We start from the raw sequence: 14,927 nt of genomic DNA, 5'->3' as shown, positions 1-14,927 counted from the left end.
TCTCTCTCTCTCTCTCTCTCTCAACTGCGGTGGTGCAGTGGTTAGAGAGCGTTAGCAACCCACCAACCTCACGAGCACCGGGTCGAGTCCCGGACAAAACAGCCCAGCTCTGAGCTAACTCACAAACCAAGCTGTTCACACATCTTCCCTCGTGTGGTAAGTCGATAAATAGCTACCTGGCACAAGCTGGGATATATATATATATATGCATGCTCAATTATGGCTTACGTCTTAGTCTTCCTCTCTCTTGTTTCTCTCCGTTTTCTTCGAGTTGAACTGAAGGCGATCATCGCAGAGTCGGTAGCTTGAGGGCCCTGTAACAGCTGTGGCTGTGCCTGGGTGTTGGCCAAGACGGTCTCATTCCCTTACACTCGACCTCCTAAGCACAATGGTACGAGGCCCCTTGAGCACGACTGCAGGTCGTACTGTCGTGCTCAAACGACAAACTGTTACACTCAAGGGTCGTACCGTCGTGCCCCAAGGGTCATTGCGCCGCGCTCAAGGGTCGTACCGCTGTGTTCACAGATCTATCGTCGAGTTGAAGGCGTCAATCTGTAGTTCATACACTTGTTTTCTCTCTTCTCTAACTCAAGTTTCCTAATTAGTTATCTCAAGTTCACTACTTACTTATCTCTTTAACTGTGGCTTTGAATTCATTGAAAAAACTAACGTCGACCTTGCCAGGATTCGAACCTGGAATCTTCTGATCCGTAGTCAGACGCGTTATCCGTTGCGCCACAAGGCCTGTATTGATAAAGCTATGTTCTCTAGCAATCATTGTCTCTGAATGAGGTGGACGCTCAGTGCTACTTTTACTCCCTGCAAAAATGAACTCGTTCTAAGTTCTCTGTCTCTCCGTCTGTCTCCCTTAACGTCACCATAGTGATTCAGAGACTAATACCACAGACTCTTCTCCATACTCATGGTAGATTCCCTCTTACTACCATGAACCATCCCTCAACCCACTGCTTAGTACCGCACTACTCTAAACCATCCGTTCACCCACTCCCCACCAGTGCACCTACCATCGACCAGCCCTCACTACACTACCATAAAACGCAGCATAACACGAAACACCCCCTCCTCACCCTGCTTAACAATACCCGGAAACATTCGTCACCACACTACTATAAACTATCCCTCACCACACTATCATATATACCACTCTCCCCTTACCAAGCAACGCTATATCACTTCTGAGACTCGGTAACCACATTATCTCTTATCAATTTACTGCTAAATTACATCACACTGTAATTTTCTCACTCCATATATCACTGTCAAGTGTGACAGGAAGTGACTGTACCTCCGCATAGCATCCTTTACCCCCGAATCAAGTGATCTGTTCGTCTGTCTTGTACCATCAGCGATATACGGCACGCCACACACACACACTCGAGCATGTCGAGTACCTGTAATGTCCTCCCCGTATACGACACAGCAGCTGGGCTGGTGCACGTATGTACCTTACTACATCGGAGGAGTACTACTTAATCTGTATGTCCTCTACGTTCCCAACGACAACACCTTCCCTCCTCCCCCTCGTAATACCTCCTCATAACACCACCATGAAACCTAACAACCTCCACCGCTATACATCGAAGCCTCTCTCCCTCCACCTCCCACCACCGCCAGTATACCACGACGCGTCCCTCCCTCCCGTGGGGCCGCCACGAACCCTACCCTGCCCTACCACCATGAAAAATGGGAGGGTAGACACGTGGACATGCGTTCCGCCGTACAGTGCTAGTTGGTTCCCTGAAGGATGAAAGTAGTGAGGGAAGCAGCACCTACAAGCCGTCCTCCCTGGGTCCAGGACTCTCTCGGACGATGTTCCTGCTGCCCTCAAGGTCTTCGCGCTACACCACATTTTGACACTAACACCAGCAACACGTCGGGGATAATGACACGCCTCAACGCTGCTTCCAACTCTCGATTTCATTAAATTCACGTTTACTTAACGTATAACATCTCTGTACCAAGGAAGGATTTCTAAGTTGGGTTACATTACGCAAGCTGGAAATAAAAAGATATGTATATAAAGAAGCAATCCTATATCCACGCTTATCATACCATATATACCAATCTACAAGCGGCTGCGCCGAGAGAAGAGAGAAAGAGAGAATACGGACGAAATAATCTGATACACAAGTCTGAACTAAAAGAGGCGGTGTAAAAATAGAATAATAAGGGTTGAAGACAGGTGGAGGAGGAGGAGGAGGTGGGGTGAGCCTTGGGGCGAGAGAGAGGTGGGAGGGACTACCTACCTACCTGACCATGAAGCCACCACGGACGGACCCACAACTTATTTCCCCTCTCCCTCCTCCCTCCTGCCGACCGGCCAGCACAGCCGCCACCCGACCCACACACACCCGTGTCCCTCCCGCGCCCAACACCGCCCACAACCCTCCGTGTGAGGGTGGACATAACTGTGGTAATACAGCCACACAGAGGAGGGAATAAAACCAGAGAGAGAGACACACACACACAGAGGCGAACACACGATCTTCAACTCTCTGTTTAGGGCCGCCAGCAAGGACCATACAGTACACAGAGAAGCACCCACCATCGCCTGTACCACTGACAACAACCTAACCATCAGCGCTGGTACACACTCTCCTACCGCCAGTCCCCTGCTCGTATCACATGTCCCCATCATTGTTCCCTTTATCTCCCATCAGTCAACGCACTTGCAGCCTCAGCCCTCACAGCACCATCGCTAGGAATTTCATCACCCACACCAGCATCATAATCACTATCAGATACACAGACTTAAGAGGATTTATCATCCCCTGGCAAAACTTGACACTCCTGTCTTCATCATCATCATCATCATCATCACCTCGATTCATCACTTATCAACCGTACCTTCACGACATCATCAATGTAATGTAACATCACTAACAGCTTTACTGCCATCCTTGATCAACATCATCATCATCATCATCATCATCATCATCATCCATCCTCATCACTATCATGTGGTAACACCATTATTCCTTCCGGCCACAGTTGCATCCCTCATCATCGACAACTTCACTATCACCATCATCACAGGCATCCTTGCCATCATCACCATCACCCTTATCGGTCACGTCATCACTATCACCACCACCACAAGACACCAGTCACATCACTATCACCATCACCACAAGACACCAGTCACATCACTATCACCACCACCACAAGACACCAGTCACATCACTATCACCATCACCACAAGACACCAGTCACATCACTATCACCACACGACACCAGTAACATCACTATCACCACCACCACAAGACACCAGTCACATCACTATCACCATCATCAAACCGCATCCGCGACATGTCTATCACCATCACCACAGACATTAAAACTATTCCCTTCAAACACTGCCACCACCATCATCACCCACACACCAAACCACCAACATCACCATCACCACCAGCCAGACGAACCATCACCGTGCCATGACCTCACTGCCACCTCACCACGTCACCCAAGTGGTCTTCTATATAAGTTGCCTGTAGCGGTGCGGTTATCACGTCACCACCAACACCAACACCACCACAGACACCGACGGTGCCACGAGCTCACGATGAAACGCCACAGTGCTGCTGCAGATCCTCCAGTCTGACCAGATCAACAACACCACCACAGACACCGACGGTGCCACGAGCTCACGATGAAACGCCACAATGCTGCTGCAGACCCTCCAGTCTGACCAGATCACCACGACCATTATGGTCGAGCCCACGATTGACATCCACACCTCACGGAACACTTGAGGATAAACTAATGCAAATTCCACTCTCTCTCTCTCTCTCTCTCTCTCTCTCTCTCTCTCTCTCTCTCTCTCTCTCTCTCTCTGTAATTATAAAAACGCTTCTTATCAGACTAACTAAGCTTGAAATGATAAGTCTTCGCCACTCTGGTGGTAGATGGGGGGATCATGTAATTTCCTATATTACATGTGTAATGTTATAAATACATCAAATTTTTATCATTTTCTTTCATTGTCTGTTATTAACGTATATATCGCTCACTTAACCAAAGTGGCCCTTACGTCTTCCTTTACCTGTTCGTTCAGTGTCCGCAAAAAAAAAAAAAACCCTTGTCCTCTTCCTTCCATACATTTTCAAAGGCGATGTCACACGTACACTTTATTACACTGTCATCTCTCCTTTGCCTCTGATGTCTGGGCATGGAACTGGCAAGGTTCCTGACGTATTTTAGTTCCATATTTTGTGTCCGTAGGGTCTTGATCTCTGAATGAGGCGAGGCACTGATCAGTGCTGCAGGAAGCAGCCTCCTGATCGTGCGTTCTGATCGCCTACAACTCTCACGTGCACCTACATTTTCTCCTTCCCAGGACGGCTTGAGCCAGCCATCCTCAAGCACAGTTGGAGGAGAGACAGTGTCCAGAAGCGAAATTTCAAAAAATGAAGTGGCAGTTAGGAAAAAAAACAAATCCTTCCCTCAAGATAGCCTGTGGTAAACCGAGGTGGGTTGCTGGCCTCACGGTGCTAGAATCACTAGTCTCGGCGAACGAATGGATGATGATCTCACCCTGACGGAGTCATATGTTTGTATCTAAACGTTGGCCGTGCATCGCCTTTGGAAATATATAGGGGTGGGGGAGTAACTCTCTCTCTCTCTCTCTCTCTCTCTCTCTCTCTCTATCTATCTATCTATCTATCTATCTATCTATCTATCTATATATATATATATATATATATATATATATATATATATATATATATATATATATATATATATATAAAAGGGTCTTACCGTCGTGTTCAATGGTACGACTGTCGTGCTCAACGAGCATCGTACACTCGTGCGTCAGGATCGTGCGGGTTGTGTTCAAAGATCGCACATCTGGTGCGCCAGGATCGCACCGTCGTGGTCGAGAGGCTCAACCGTTACTCAGCTGGCAGGTGTATTAACACTCTCGGTTAACGATGTCTCAAGACGCGTTCCTGACACTAAAGCCTAAGTGGCCCGTCAGGGAGGTGTGTAATCTGGCCCATCAAACTAATGGATAACAACATGCGCCACTGACTAGTTTACAGGAGCATTAAACACCTTAATTAACCGCTATAAACCCGAGCCAGCAATCATTTTATAACCTTGATGTCCAGCATAATTCACAAATGGCGAGTCTCCACACTGATATATTTGAACAGATACACGAAGTCAAATAATTTTCACACGTCAGTTGAGGCTGCCAACTCTAGCCATCAAACAGCTATTTCATCATCATATATATATATATATATATATATATATATATATATATATATATATATATATATATATATATATATATATATATATATATATGCTGACATTTAGTGATATGTACGACATCAATAAAATTAGTATAAATGATCCAACATACCCCGCATGTACACCTACCCGGATAAAAGCCTCACACGCACCTGGTCCCCAACACTGGCCGAGAGAACTCAATGGCTGTGAGAATACGTTTGTTTACACACCAAGACAATGTGAAGGAAAAAAGAGTGTTGGTTGGTTACGAGAGTGCTCGCTCTTATACAGACATACACACACACACACACACACACACACACATGCAAAGACTAACAAACAGATCCAGAGCCAATTACATTCTCTCTCTCTCTCTCTCTCTCTCTCTCTCTCTCTCTCTCTCTCTCTCTCTCTCTCTCTCTCTCTCTCTCTCTCTCTCTCTCTCAATAGAGGTGTGAGGGTAAGAGGACGGGGTTTAACATTAAGTCAAGATTTTAGTCATCATCCAACAGATTCATTTTGACGCATAACCAATCCAACTTCAACTCCCGAGTATTTCTAGTATGCTACACATAAGCCAAGGTGGGAAAAAATGGATAAAGAAAAACATAATCTGAGGTGTGTATTTTCCTGTATCTCCACGTAACCAGATGGACATGATAACCAACATACCCACACACGAGATGTGACACTGCGGTGCTCCTGCATCATTCCACAGGTGACGCAACCATCCAGCAGGTATACTGGATGAACCAGTACAACACACCTCACTCACAACATCACCAAGTATAACCAAGAGTATATATATGCAATGATAAATTACACTTATAGTATGTCTCTCTCTATGTCTTCGAGACATACGCCGATGGATGCTACATCTAAAAATGACAAAAAGAAAATTAAAAAATATATAAATATGCCACTCAACACCACCACCAAACAAAATTATACTCCCAGTGAAGTCCCACCTCACCATATTCGATACCCGATCCTCTGCAGAAACACTAGACCCTGTCCCATGTAAACCACTTCATAACCAACCACCGTCCCTCCCCTGTGCAGAAACAAAGACCTTTGCCCCTGCCTAACGCTTCAGCAACCTATACTCACATATCCCCCTCCCCCAACGTATACACTACACACACAAAACATATTGAGGGGGAGGGGGGTTAAACACCACACAACGCCCCCTCACCTCACCCTCTAGGGTGCGCACCACACACCCAACCCCAACCTCACCCTCTCCCCGCTAGACGTACACCCATCTGAACCTACGACTCCCCCCCCCCCAAAAAAAAAACACGTACAGTCACATTTTCTCGTGTGCGCTCAGGACACCAACCCTTGTCTCAAACATCCACTCATCATACCGCAAGACTCACCTCAGGCCTGAGATATAACAACTCTCATACTAAAGACATTTCGTACTTACTCCTCACCTTCCCTCCACTCACAGATAAACAAACATCGTTGCCTTGTCTGACCAACAGTGCCGCCCGGTGGACGTGGTTAACTTCCTGAGCGTCGCAGGTGAGTGTGTGATTACTATTTGTATATTACGGGGTCGGAGACGCACACTTTTGTCATCCCGTCACTTAATTTCGTATATATATGTACCTTGTCTTTACTCTTATCTGTGTACACAAAGACACTCCAGCCTAAGACAGGTACCCATTTACCGACCAGCCACGGGGGAGGGGAAGGATGAACAGCTGGGATTGGCCGTGGGCCAACTGCCGCGCCCAGGATTCCAACCTGTGAATTCCAACATGTGAATCACGGTTAACCACGCGGACCACTACACCACGTAAGCCCGTGAGATTGTAGGATAACTATATCAAGGGTGAGAGTTTTACACTCGTGTTGCCCCGTCTCTTCAACCTGTATACACATGCACCAAGTCGGACTCCGACGCAAACGCACGCACACCAAAGCTTACGCCAATACCCATTGATCAACGAGTCCTCAGATAGGAGGAATGTACAGTACAGATGGCTTGGCTGTGAGCCGGCTACCCCGTCCGGGACTCGAACTCGGACCCGTTTGACTGGTCGACTACGGAGGTTCACACACACACACACGTGTGTGTGTTGTGTGTGTGTGTGTGTGTGTGTGTGTGTGTGTGTGTGTGTGTGTGTGTGTGTGTGTGTTGAGTGAGGTGTGGAAGGGGGAAGGGGCACTGGGTTGATAGTGGTGGGGAGTGTTGGCATGGATGGGGATGGTCAAGATTGGATCGGGATAAGCATGGGGAGGAACAGGGTTTGGTTTGGGGAGAAAGGGGGTAGACATTCCCCAGGCGCCGGTGAGACAAGCGCTATCCACAAAGGGGAAAAATATTAGCTCGTCCGCCCTTCCATTCTCCCCACCTCCCTCATAACTCCACAGGCGCTCCATGAGACGCTGTTGGGTATGGGGGAGAGGGAGGGAGTTGCCAGGGGATGGGGTGCAGGGCTCGGGAGGTGGAGGAGGAGGAGGAGGAAGAGGCCATGGTAAGGGCAGGGGCAGGCTGGGGGTGACGTGAGGTTTGAGGCGAGAGTATCACGTGCGGGTCACCATGATCACGACACTGTGATCACTGCCACAAGAGACTGTGCTCTGCGTACCCGTGTCACTGTCACTGGCTGACGCATGGCACTGACGGATGCTCGCACAACCTGGAGCGTTACATCCTCGACTGTTGGAAAATCAGTGAGGTCAAGAGATGATTCTTGCCAAACATTACAACATTTGTGCAAACATTTCGTCCATAATAAAGTTCCGACTCAAATACTTGAGAAAGGACCATAAATCTGCTTTTTGTAAACTGTTTTCTTATTTTCTTATTTATCTTGATACGTAACCCGATCGCTGTTGCTCAACCGTTGTAAACTCCACACACTATGTAATCTGCCAAATCATTCATTGCGTTACCCAAACCACGTTCACACTTTCCTCACTCTGTAACCTATAATGTATTTCAATATGATTGAGCCGCCCCCTCCCACCCCCAAGTCCCTGGACCAAACGTGTAATCTGTATCCCCTTTCGCGCCTCCGCCCCCACAGGACGGGTAGGTGTGCACAGGTAACTAGCCGTAATTGCGGCAAAAATCAAATAAGCAAATGATGTCACCATCCCGTGCACCACCTCGCCACCATCACTTGCACCACACAAGACATCTCCAGCTAACAGTTCTCAATGAAATCCCCACGTAAGGGCCTGACCTATAAATGTCGCCAGGACCCCACCTTCAGGGTATGACCTCTGGAAATCGTCTAGGAGCTGACGTGAAGGACCTGACCTTTACACAAGACCAATCCTTCGTCAAGGGTCACGCTTACAAATACCACCAGCTCTGTATATCAAGGCTCTCCTCACCTCCACCCGCTGCTATCAGCGCTCTGACCCAGGACACACCGCCTGCAACTCTAGGTCCTCTAAACATCGTCACTTGCTTACTTATCATGTCGGTCTAGGGGGAAATTTGTTCGGTTAAAGTCAACACAAATTCTGGAAACTGAATCTAAAAAAAAAAAAAAAATTATTATTGATATGTAGAACAGACTTTAGTTGTGATGAGAAAAAAAAAGACGTTTCTATACGGTTTCTGCAAGCAATATGATACATTAACGTATGATAAGCATCAACCACTTGTCTTAGAAAAAGACGTTTCTATACGGTTTCTGCAAACAATATGATACATTAACGTATGATAAGCATCAACCACTTGTCTTAGAAAAAGAAGTTTCTATACGGTTTCTGCAAACAATATGATACATTAACGTATGATAAGCATCAACCACTTGTCTTAGAAAAAGAAGTTTCTATACGGTTTCTGCAAACAATATGATACATTAACGTATGATAAGCATCAACCACTTGTCTTAGAAAAAGAAGTTTCTATACGGTTTCTGCAAACAATATGATACATTAACGTATGATAAGCATCAACCACTTGTCTTGTAACTGTCTGGTCCGCAGCTATTGAGAAACTTTATTGGCAAACTTGTGTCTGGACTCGGCTGTGCTGTTGGCAAAGACCGCTCTGTGCTAACTGTGTGTAGTGTATGTAACGTTAGAGCAGGAGTGGGTTAGGAGATGTGTGGGTCTCTCTCTCTCTCTCTCTCTCTCTCTCTCTCTCTCTCTCTCTCTCTCTCTCTCTCTCTCTCTCTCTCTCTCTCTCTCTCTCTCCGCCCCCCTGCCAGACGAAACGAGGAAACAACCATAATGATCCTACAGGGGCCGTCTCCTCCGCAGCAAGAGGCCAGGTATGAACAATGAGCTCATTACGTATCCACATACAGTAACCAACACCTGTTGTCGTCCGCTCACCTACACACCACCCGTGTCTCCTCTCACTAACGCGCATAAATACATACATATATATATATATATATATATATTTATATTCGTTGCTGCCTTTCACGTCTTAAGGAGGTAGCGCTATGAATCCTCACTTGGCTCCTTCCGTTCAGACTTTTATAAAGCGATGATACAGAAGGAAAGGGTTTTGCAGATCACCCATTACCACCCCTCTTATTAGTCGCCTTCTAAGGCACGCAGAAGATACGCCGGTAGTTTTCTTTTTATCCAATATACCAAGGAATATATACATACGCTACATTCATGTATATATATATATACCTTAACGTATGCATATGACCTCACAAGCACATCACTGTACAATAACACTGAGCAAGCAACAACAAATATGCACCGCCACAACGGGCAATTACAACACTGCCTCACTCTGGACAAAGTGTCTGCAACCCCCACAGAGATCCACGGTCACCCTTTTAACCCCTGACAGTTATGAATACAAACTGCATCCTGCAACATCCCTGAACGAACAACCTCTCCCACTTACACAAAACACCAGCCAAACTCGGTATCACATACTTCACGCACACGAGAGGCCACGTCCAACATCAGAGACAGCACAAAGACTGCAATCAAATCACACGCCCTCACAACACTTACTGGCACCAGTGTCGAACGAGGTACAGAGTCCGTGAATATCCTCTCCACTAAGCAGTTCACCCGCTCCACCCTAAACCACAACTCACGCCACCTGGTCATCCTCCCATTCGAGAGCAAACATAAGACAACTGCAATCCACGCAAAACCAAAAAACGTTTAGCTTAACAACCACAAACGTTCAGCACCAGTAAACTGAAAAAAAAATGTTCCCAGTACAATACCCCCAACATGCTCAACACGTACCACAACAGCGATACACCCTTGCCTGCCAAACCCCTTCATAACCAAGTACCAATTCCCAAGCAGAAATTGCAAGCACAACTTTACTTTACACTTCAGCGACCAATACTAGCAGATCGCCCCCGCCCTCCCGACCATAACAAACTCAGCAAAACATTCACGCTGTAATGACTTGATAAACAATAAACAACCGTCTCCCTTCCCCCCAACGAATTCCATCTTAAAACTCCACTCCATCAAACAAGCGCTCACCTGAAACCAGGCTCCCGAGACATGTACGAGTTACACGTTCTCTTCCGTCCCCCTTGACCATCACCATCTCACCAACGTCACATACATCAATCTAATGATGCAGAAGACGGTACCCTTGCGCCTTAAGATGCAACTTCCATACTGAAGACATTGAACTCTTATACGTGAATAGTCCTGAACTTCCTCCACGCAAAAAAATAAAATATGTTATCATACATCTAGATCTGGGACAGGAGGTTAAGCCGTGTGTGCATATATATATATATATATATATATATATATATATATATATATATATATATATATATATATATATATATATTCATACTACTCGCCATTTCCCGCGATAGCGAGGTAGCGTTAAGAACAGAGGACTGGGCCTTTTAGGGAATACCCTCACCTGGCCCCCTTCTCTGTTCCTTCTTTTGGAAAATTTAAAAAAAAAAAAACAAGAGGGGAGGATTTCCAGCCCTCCGCTCCCTTCCCTTTTAGTCGCCTTCTACGACACGCAGGGAATACGTGGGAAGTATTCTTTCTCCCCTATCCCCAGGGATAATATATATATAAATATATATATAAATATATATATATATATATATATATATATATATATATATATATATATATATATATATATATATATATATATATGATCTGTAAGCACTACATCTTCACATGGTGTGGTACATTATGTGGCGTGTTTGGGTTTCTCTGGTGTGTTGACATGAGATATAAGGACGTAAAAAGCATATACCATGGCGAGCGACAATACTGCCACCTTACAGGGAGTGACAACTGTGGCTTGTGGTGTATGACTCAGACTGGTACACTGCAGGATACCATTACTTATGGTACACTGCAGCAAACCATTACTTATGGTACACTGCAGCAAACCATTACTTATGGTACACTGCAGCAAACCATTAAATGGTACCTTGCATGCAGCAGCAAACCTCTGATGATAATAAAGATATCGTCGATCCTGTGAGGGAAGTAGCGTGATTCAGGGTGTTACCGCTCGCTCTTGCCTCGTGTCAAGCAGCAATGTAAGACACGCAAGGTGCAAATCAGCTCACCGTGTCTGAGTGATTGATTTCAGATGAAGCGTTGCGGTGGAGGCGGATAAGAACGGGACATAAACACGAGTTCATATACTGGCAACATAGTTTCTAGTCGACGCCCCAGTATTTTCTGTGGTTTATTAGGCCAAGTACAAAGATGTATGAGGGGAAAAAATATTTGGAGAGCGTGTGGGTCACCCTCCTCCGGCTACTGAAGACGTCGGGAGAAAATGTGAGGCCAGCTGGAGTATGTGCAACTTTGGGAACACCAGGTAGTCCCACTCCCCACTGAGGTTGAGTCAAGTCAAAGACCTTGCTGGAAAATGCAACGCCCGCGGTCCAACCCCCCTCCTCACCAGTGCACCCACCGTCCGCACGTTAAAGAAATGCTCTTCGAGTAGTGTGTGTGGTTCCGGGGCTGTGCTTCTGTCGGAGCCTTAGAGACTGTGCTCGGGAGGCTGTGGGGGGGTAGAAAAGAAAAAGCGCCGCTCAATTAAAGCAAAGCTGCCACCTGGCCTTCCAGGGTGCAAGGGCAGCTCTGGCGAGTGCTGCAGGTTTTTCTACAGTCGACAACCTGTTCTTCGTTTTTAAGATATCACTTCTCTTACTGTCTCTGGATGCCGGTCCGCCTGGGCTCTGCTGGTGCTTGCCAGGACGCATCACCCTGCAGATAATGAAGAACAACACGCCACCACATCACAAACTGCCAACCTTCTTAGCCAACACGGCTCTGAATGAGGCATTAAATCTTGCTTGGGTGTGGGTAGTACAGATCTGCTCGTGTGTGGACGCCCGTCTCAGGCAAGCCACACTGTACATAAACATTCCATCTGGCTCCTTTGAAGAACTCGTTCTTCTTAAAGATTCATCCAGTGTCAACCTTGGCCAGAGACACTCCTGTCTTTTAACAGCCGGTCCTCTGTTCCCTCAAGAACCATTAAGAGGTTGTGAAGGTACCAGAGGCAGAGGCACTGAGAGACGATGGCTCTAGTGTTCTTGTCTCTCCTCCTCCTGTTGTCTGTATCTCCTGCCCTGTCATGGCTTCCAGATCAGCTGCGTGACTATACTACGTATGGAGTGGTTCTGTCAGCCTCCAGTAGCTTATTGCTACCAAGAGCGGTCTCAAGAGGCAAAAGGCTGCTGATAGGCAACATGATCTACATCATGTGTTTCACATGGCAGTGCACATGTGGATCATAAGATACTGCATGTACACATCTTGATAAGTTAATAACCTTTGTGATTAACAAATACAGACCGCAAAAAAAAAGGAAACATTCACGGCAGGCAACCAAAGTGGAAAGTATACAGACAACCACTGACCTCTCACACGGCACTGCCTTAAAGACTTTTCAACCCTTCGGCACCAAGACTTAACCCCTTGTGTCTAAAAGACCTAACCCCCCCCTCCCCCTCTCCAGACACCCTGATTACGAGGACTTAATCCCCTGGGTAATACGACCATAATTAAGTACGATGACTTTGAAAACTGAACTCAAGGGGGTTAATTAAACGGAAGCGACTGGCTTTCTTCAGCCAACCACGACGAGGACGACAGCGTGCACAAGGCAGGGAGGGGCTCTGCGTCCGAAAAGTACTCCTGTGTACGTAAGCTTAGTATGAGGAACATTTGTACACCATGTAGCTCGTGTGTATTACCCCTCATGCCTGGTACTGTCGACCATCATATGAGCCTGATGGACAAACGGAGAGTACGTGACAAAATAATGCCCCCAGCTGGACGTTGAGATATGACCCGAGGATGATAACATCATGGATGTAATGATTACTACTACTGCTACGGCAGACAGCCGGTGGTACACACACATTTCCGCGCATTGGTTCGAATCCTGGTTGCAGCAGTCGGTCCACAGTCAACCCAGCTGTTCATCCATTACCTCAAGTTTTTCTCTTTTTGTAGATTCCTGATGATGCCTCTGTGAAGGCGAAAGCTTGAATGAATATATGGAGAACTTCAGACAACTGGTGTTTGAGCACCCGCCTCATGGTAGAATAAGTGAGAAAATTAAGAGAACATGAGAAAGAAGATTAATCTTCTGTCATACTGTCATGCTGTCATACTTAATTCTATGTGCATATATATATATATATGTATATATATATATATATATATATATATATATATATATATATATATATATATATATATATATATATATATATATATAATGGGATGGCCTTGATTACGGCCTCACATACCGTGCCGTCTCAGCTAACATAAAACACACACACACACATTCTCTGCTCTTCAAAAAACTGGAGTTACTTTACAGTGGCTTCTAAATGCATTTGTTTACACAGAAAACAGGACACACAGAGCCTGACAATAAGCACACAAAACAAGACACACAAACCTAACAGTGAATGCCAAACAACTGTTCCTGGAAGTAAAAAAAATAGACTATACACCACCACCACACTGACCAACGTCAAGTCCTCACTTCATAGTCAACAATTTCGTGCTACACTGAAAAAAAGTTTTGGAAACTTTCATACACATTATCTTTTATCAATTTTGCCTTACTCGGTACATAATCAGATTTTTAAGACTACATGCCTAAGGCTTTTCAGATGGCCATAAAGGTAGGAATAAAGTCAAGCACCCCATCACCCAGATACGTGTCATCATGTGTATGTAAGGGAGGTACACAACAGCCATTGCCACAGTGTGTCGACACCATATTACGTTGTACAACAGGGGAGTAAAACAGCCCATACCCAAAAAGGGGTAAACCCCGGGCACAATCTGTGACCAATTCGAATATGGACAAAGAACCACCACAAGTTGTGCTGTAGCAATATGCTATTTATCACTTTTTTTTTCTCTCTGCTTTAATGCTTCTTTGTCGTTTCCCATGTTAAGGAGGCAGCGCCAAGAAAAGACGAAGACCCGCCTCATTTGCTCCCATCCATTCTCCGGCTGTCGTGTACAAGGCATCAAAACCTAATCCCCGCTGTCCACAGGCAAGCTCCAAAAGCCTCTCTATGGTTTCCCCATGATCACTTCGTATGCCCTGGTTCAGTCCAATAAACAGCACGTCGCCCCCTGTATACCATGTCGATCCCATTTTCTCTATACCATACAGATATCATCATGTTATCATTATCATCATTACTATCATACAACGCAGG

At 45.9% G+C, this 14,927-nt stretch overlaps 1 non-coding gene across 1 annotated transcript; it reads right to left on the bottom strand.

Moving 5' to 3' along the window:
- Nucleotides 1-672: 672 nt before the first annotated feature.
- Nucleotides 673-745, bottom strand: TRNAR-ACG (transfer RNA arginine (anticodon ACG)). Its single transcript has one exon. It is a non-coding gene; the product is annotated as a tRNA-Arg (tRNA).
- Between the last annotated feature and the right edge of the window lie 14,182 nt (nt 746-14,927).

This window comes from Panulirus ornatus, chromosome 14 (genome assembly GCF_036320965.1).
Source record: "Panulirus ornatus isolate Po-2019 chromosome 14, ASM3632096v1, whole genome shotgun sequence".
In the NCBI taxonomy this organism is placed as follows: domain Eukaryota; kingdom Metazoa; phylum Arthropoda; class Malacostraca; order Decapoda; family Palinuridae; genus Panulirus; species Panulirus ornatus.
The sequence above is the reverse complement of the archived record's forward strand: the minus strand, read 5'-3'. Positions and strand labels throughout refer to the sequence as shown.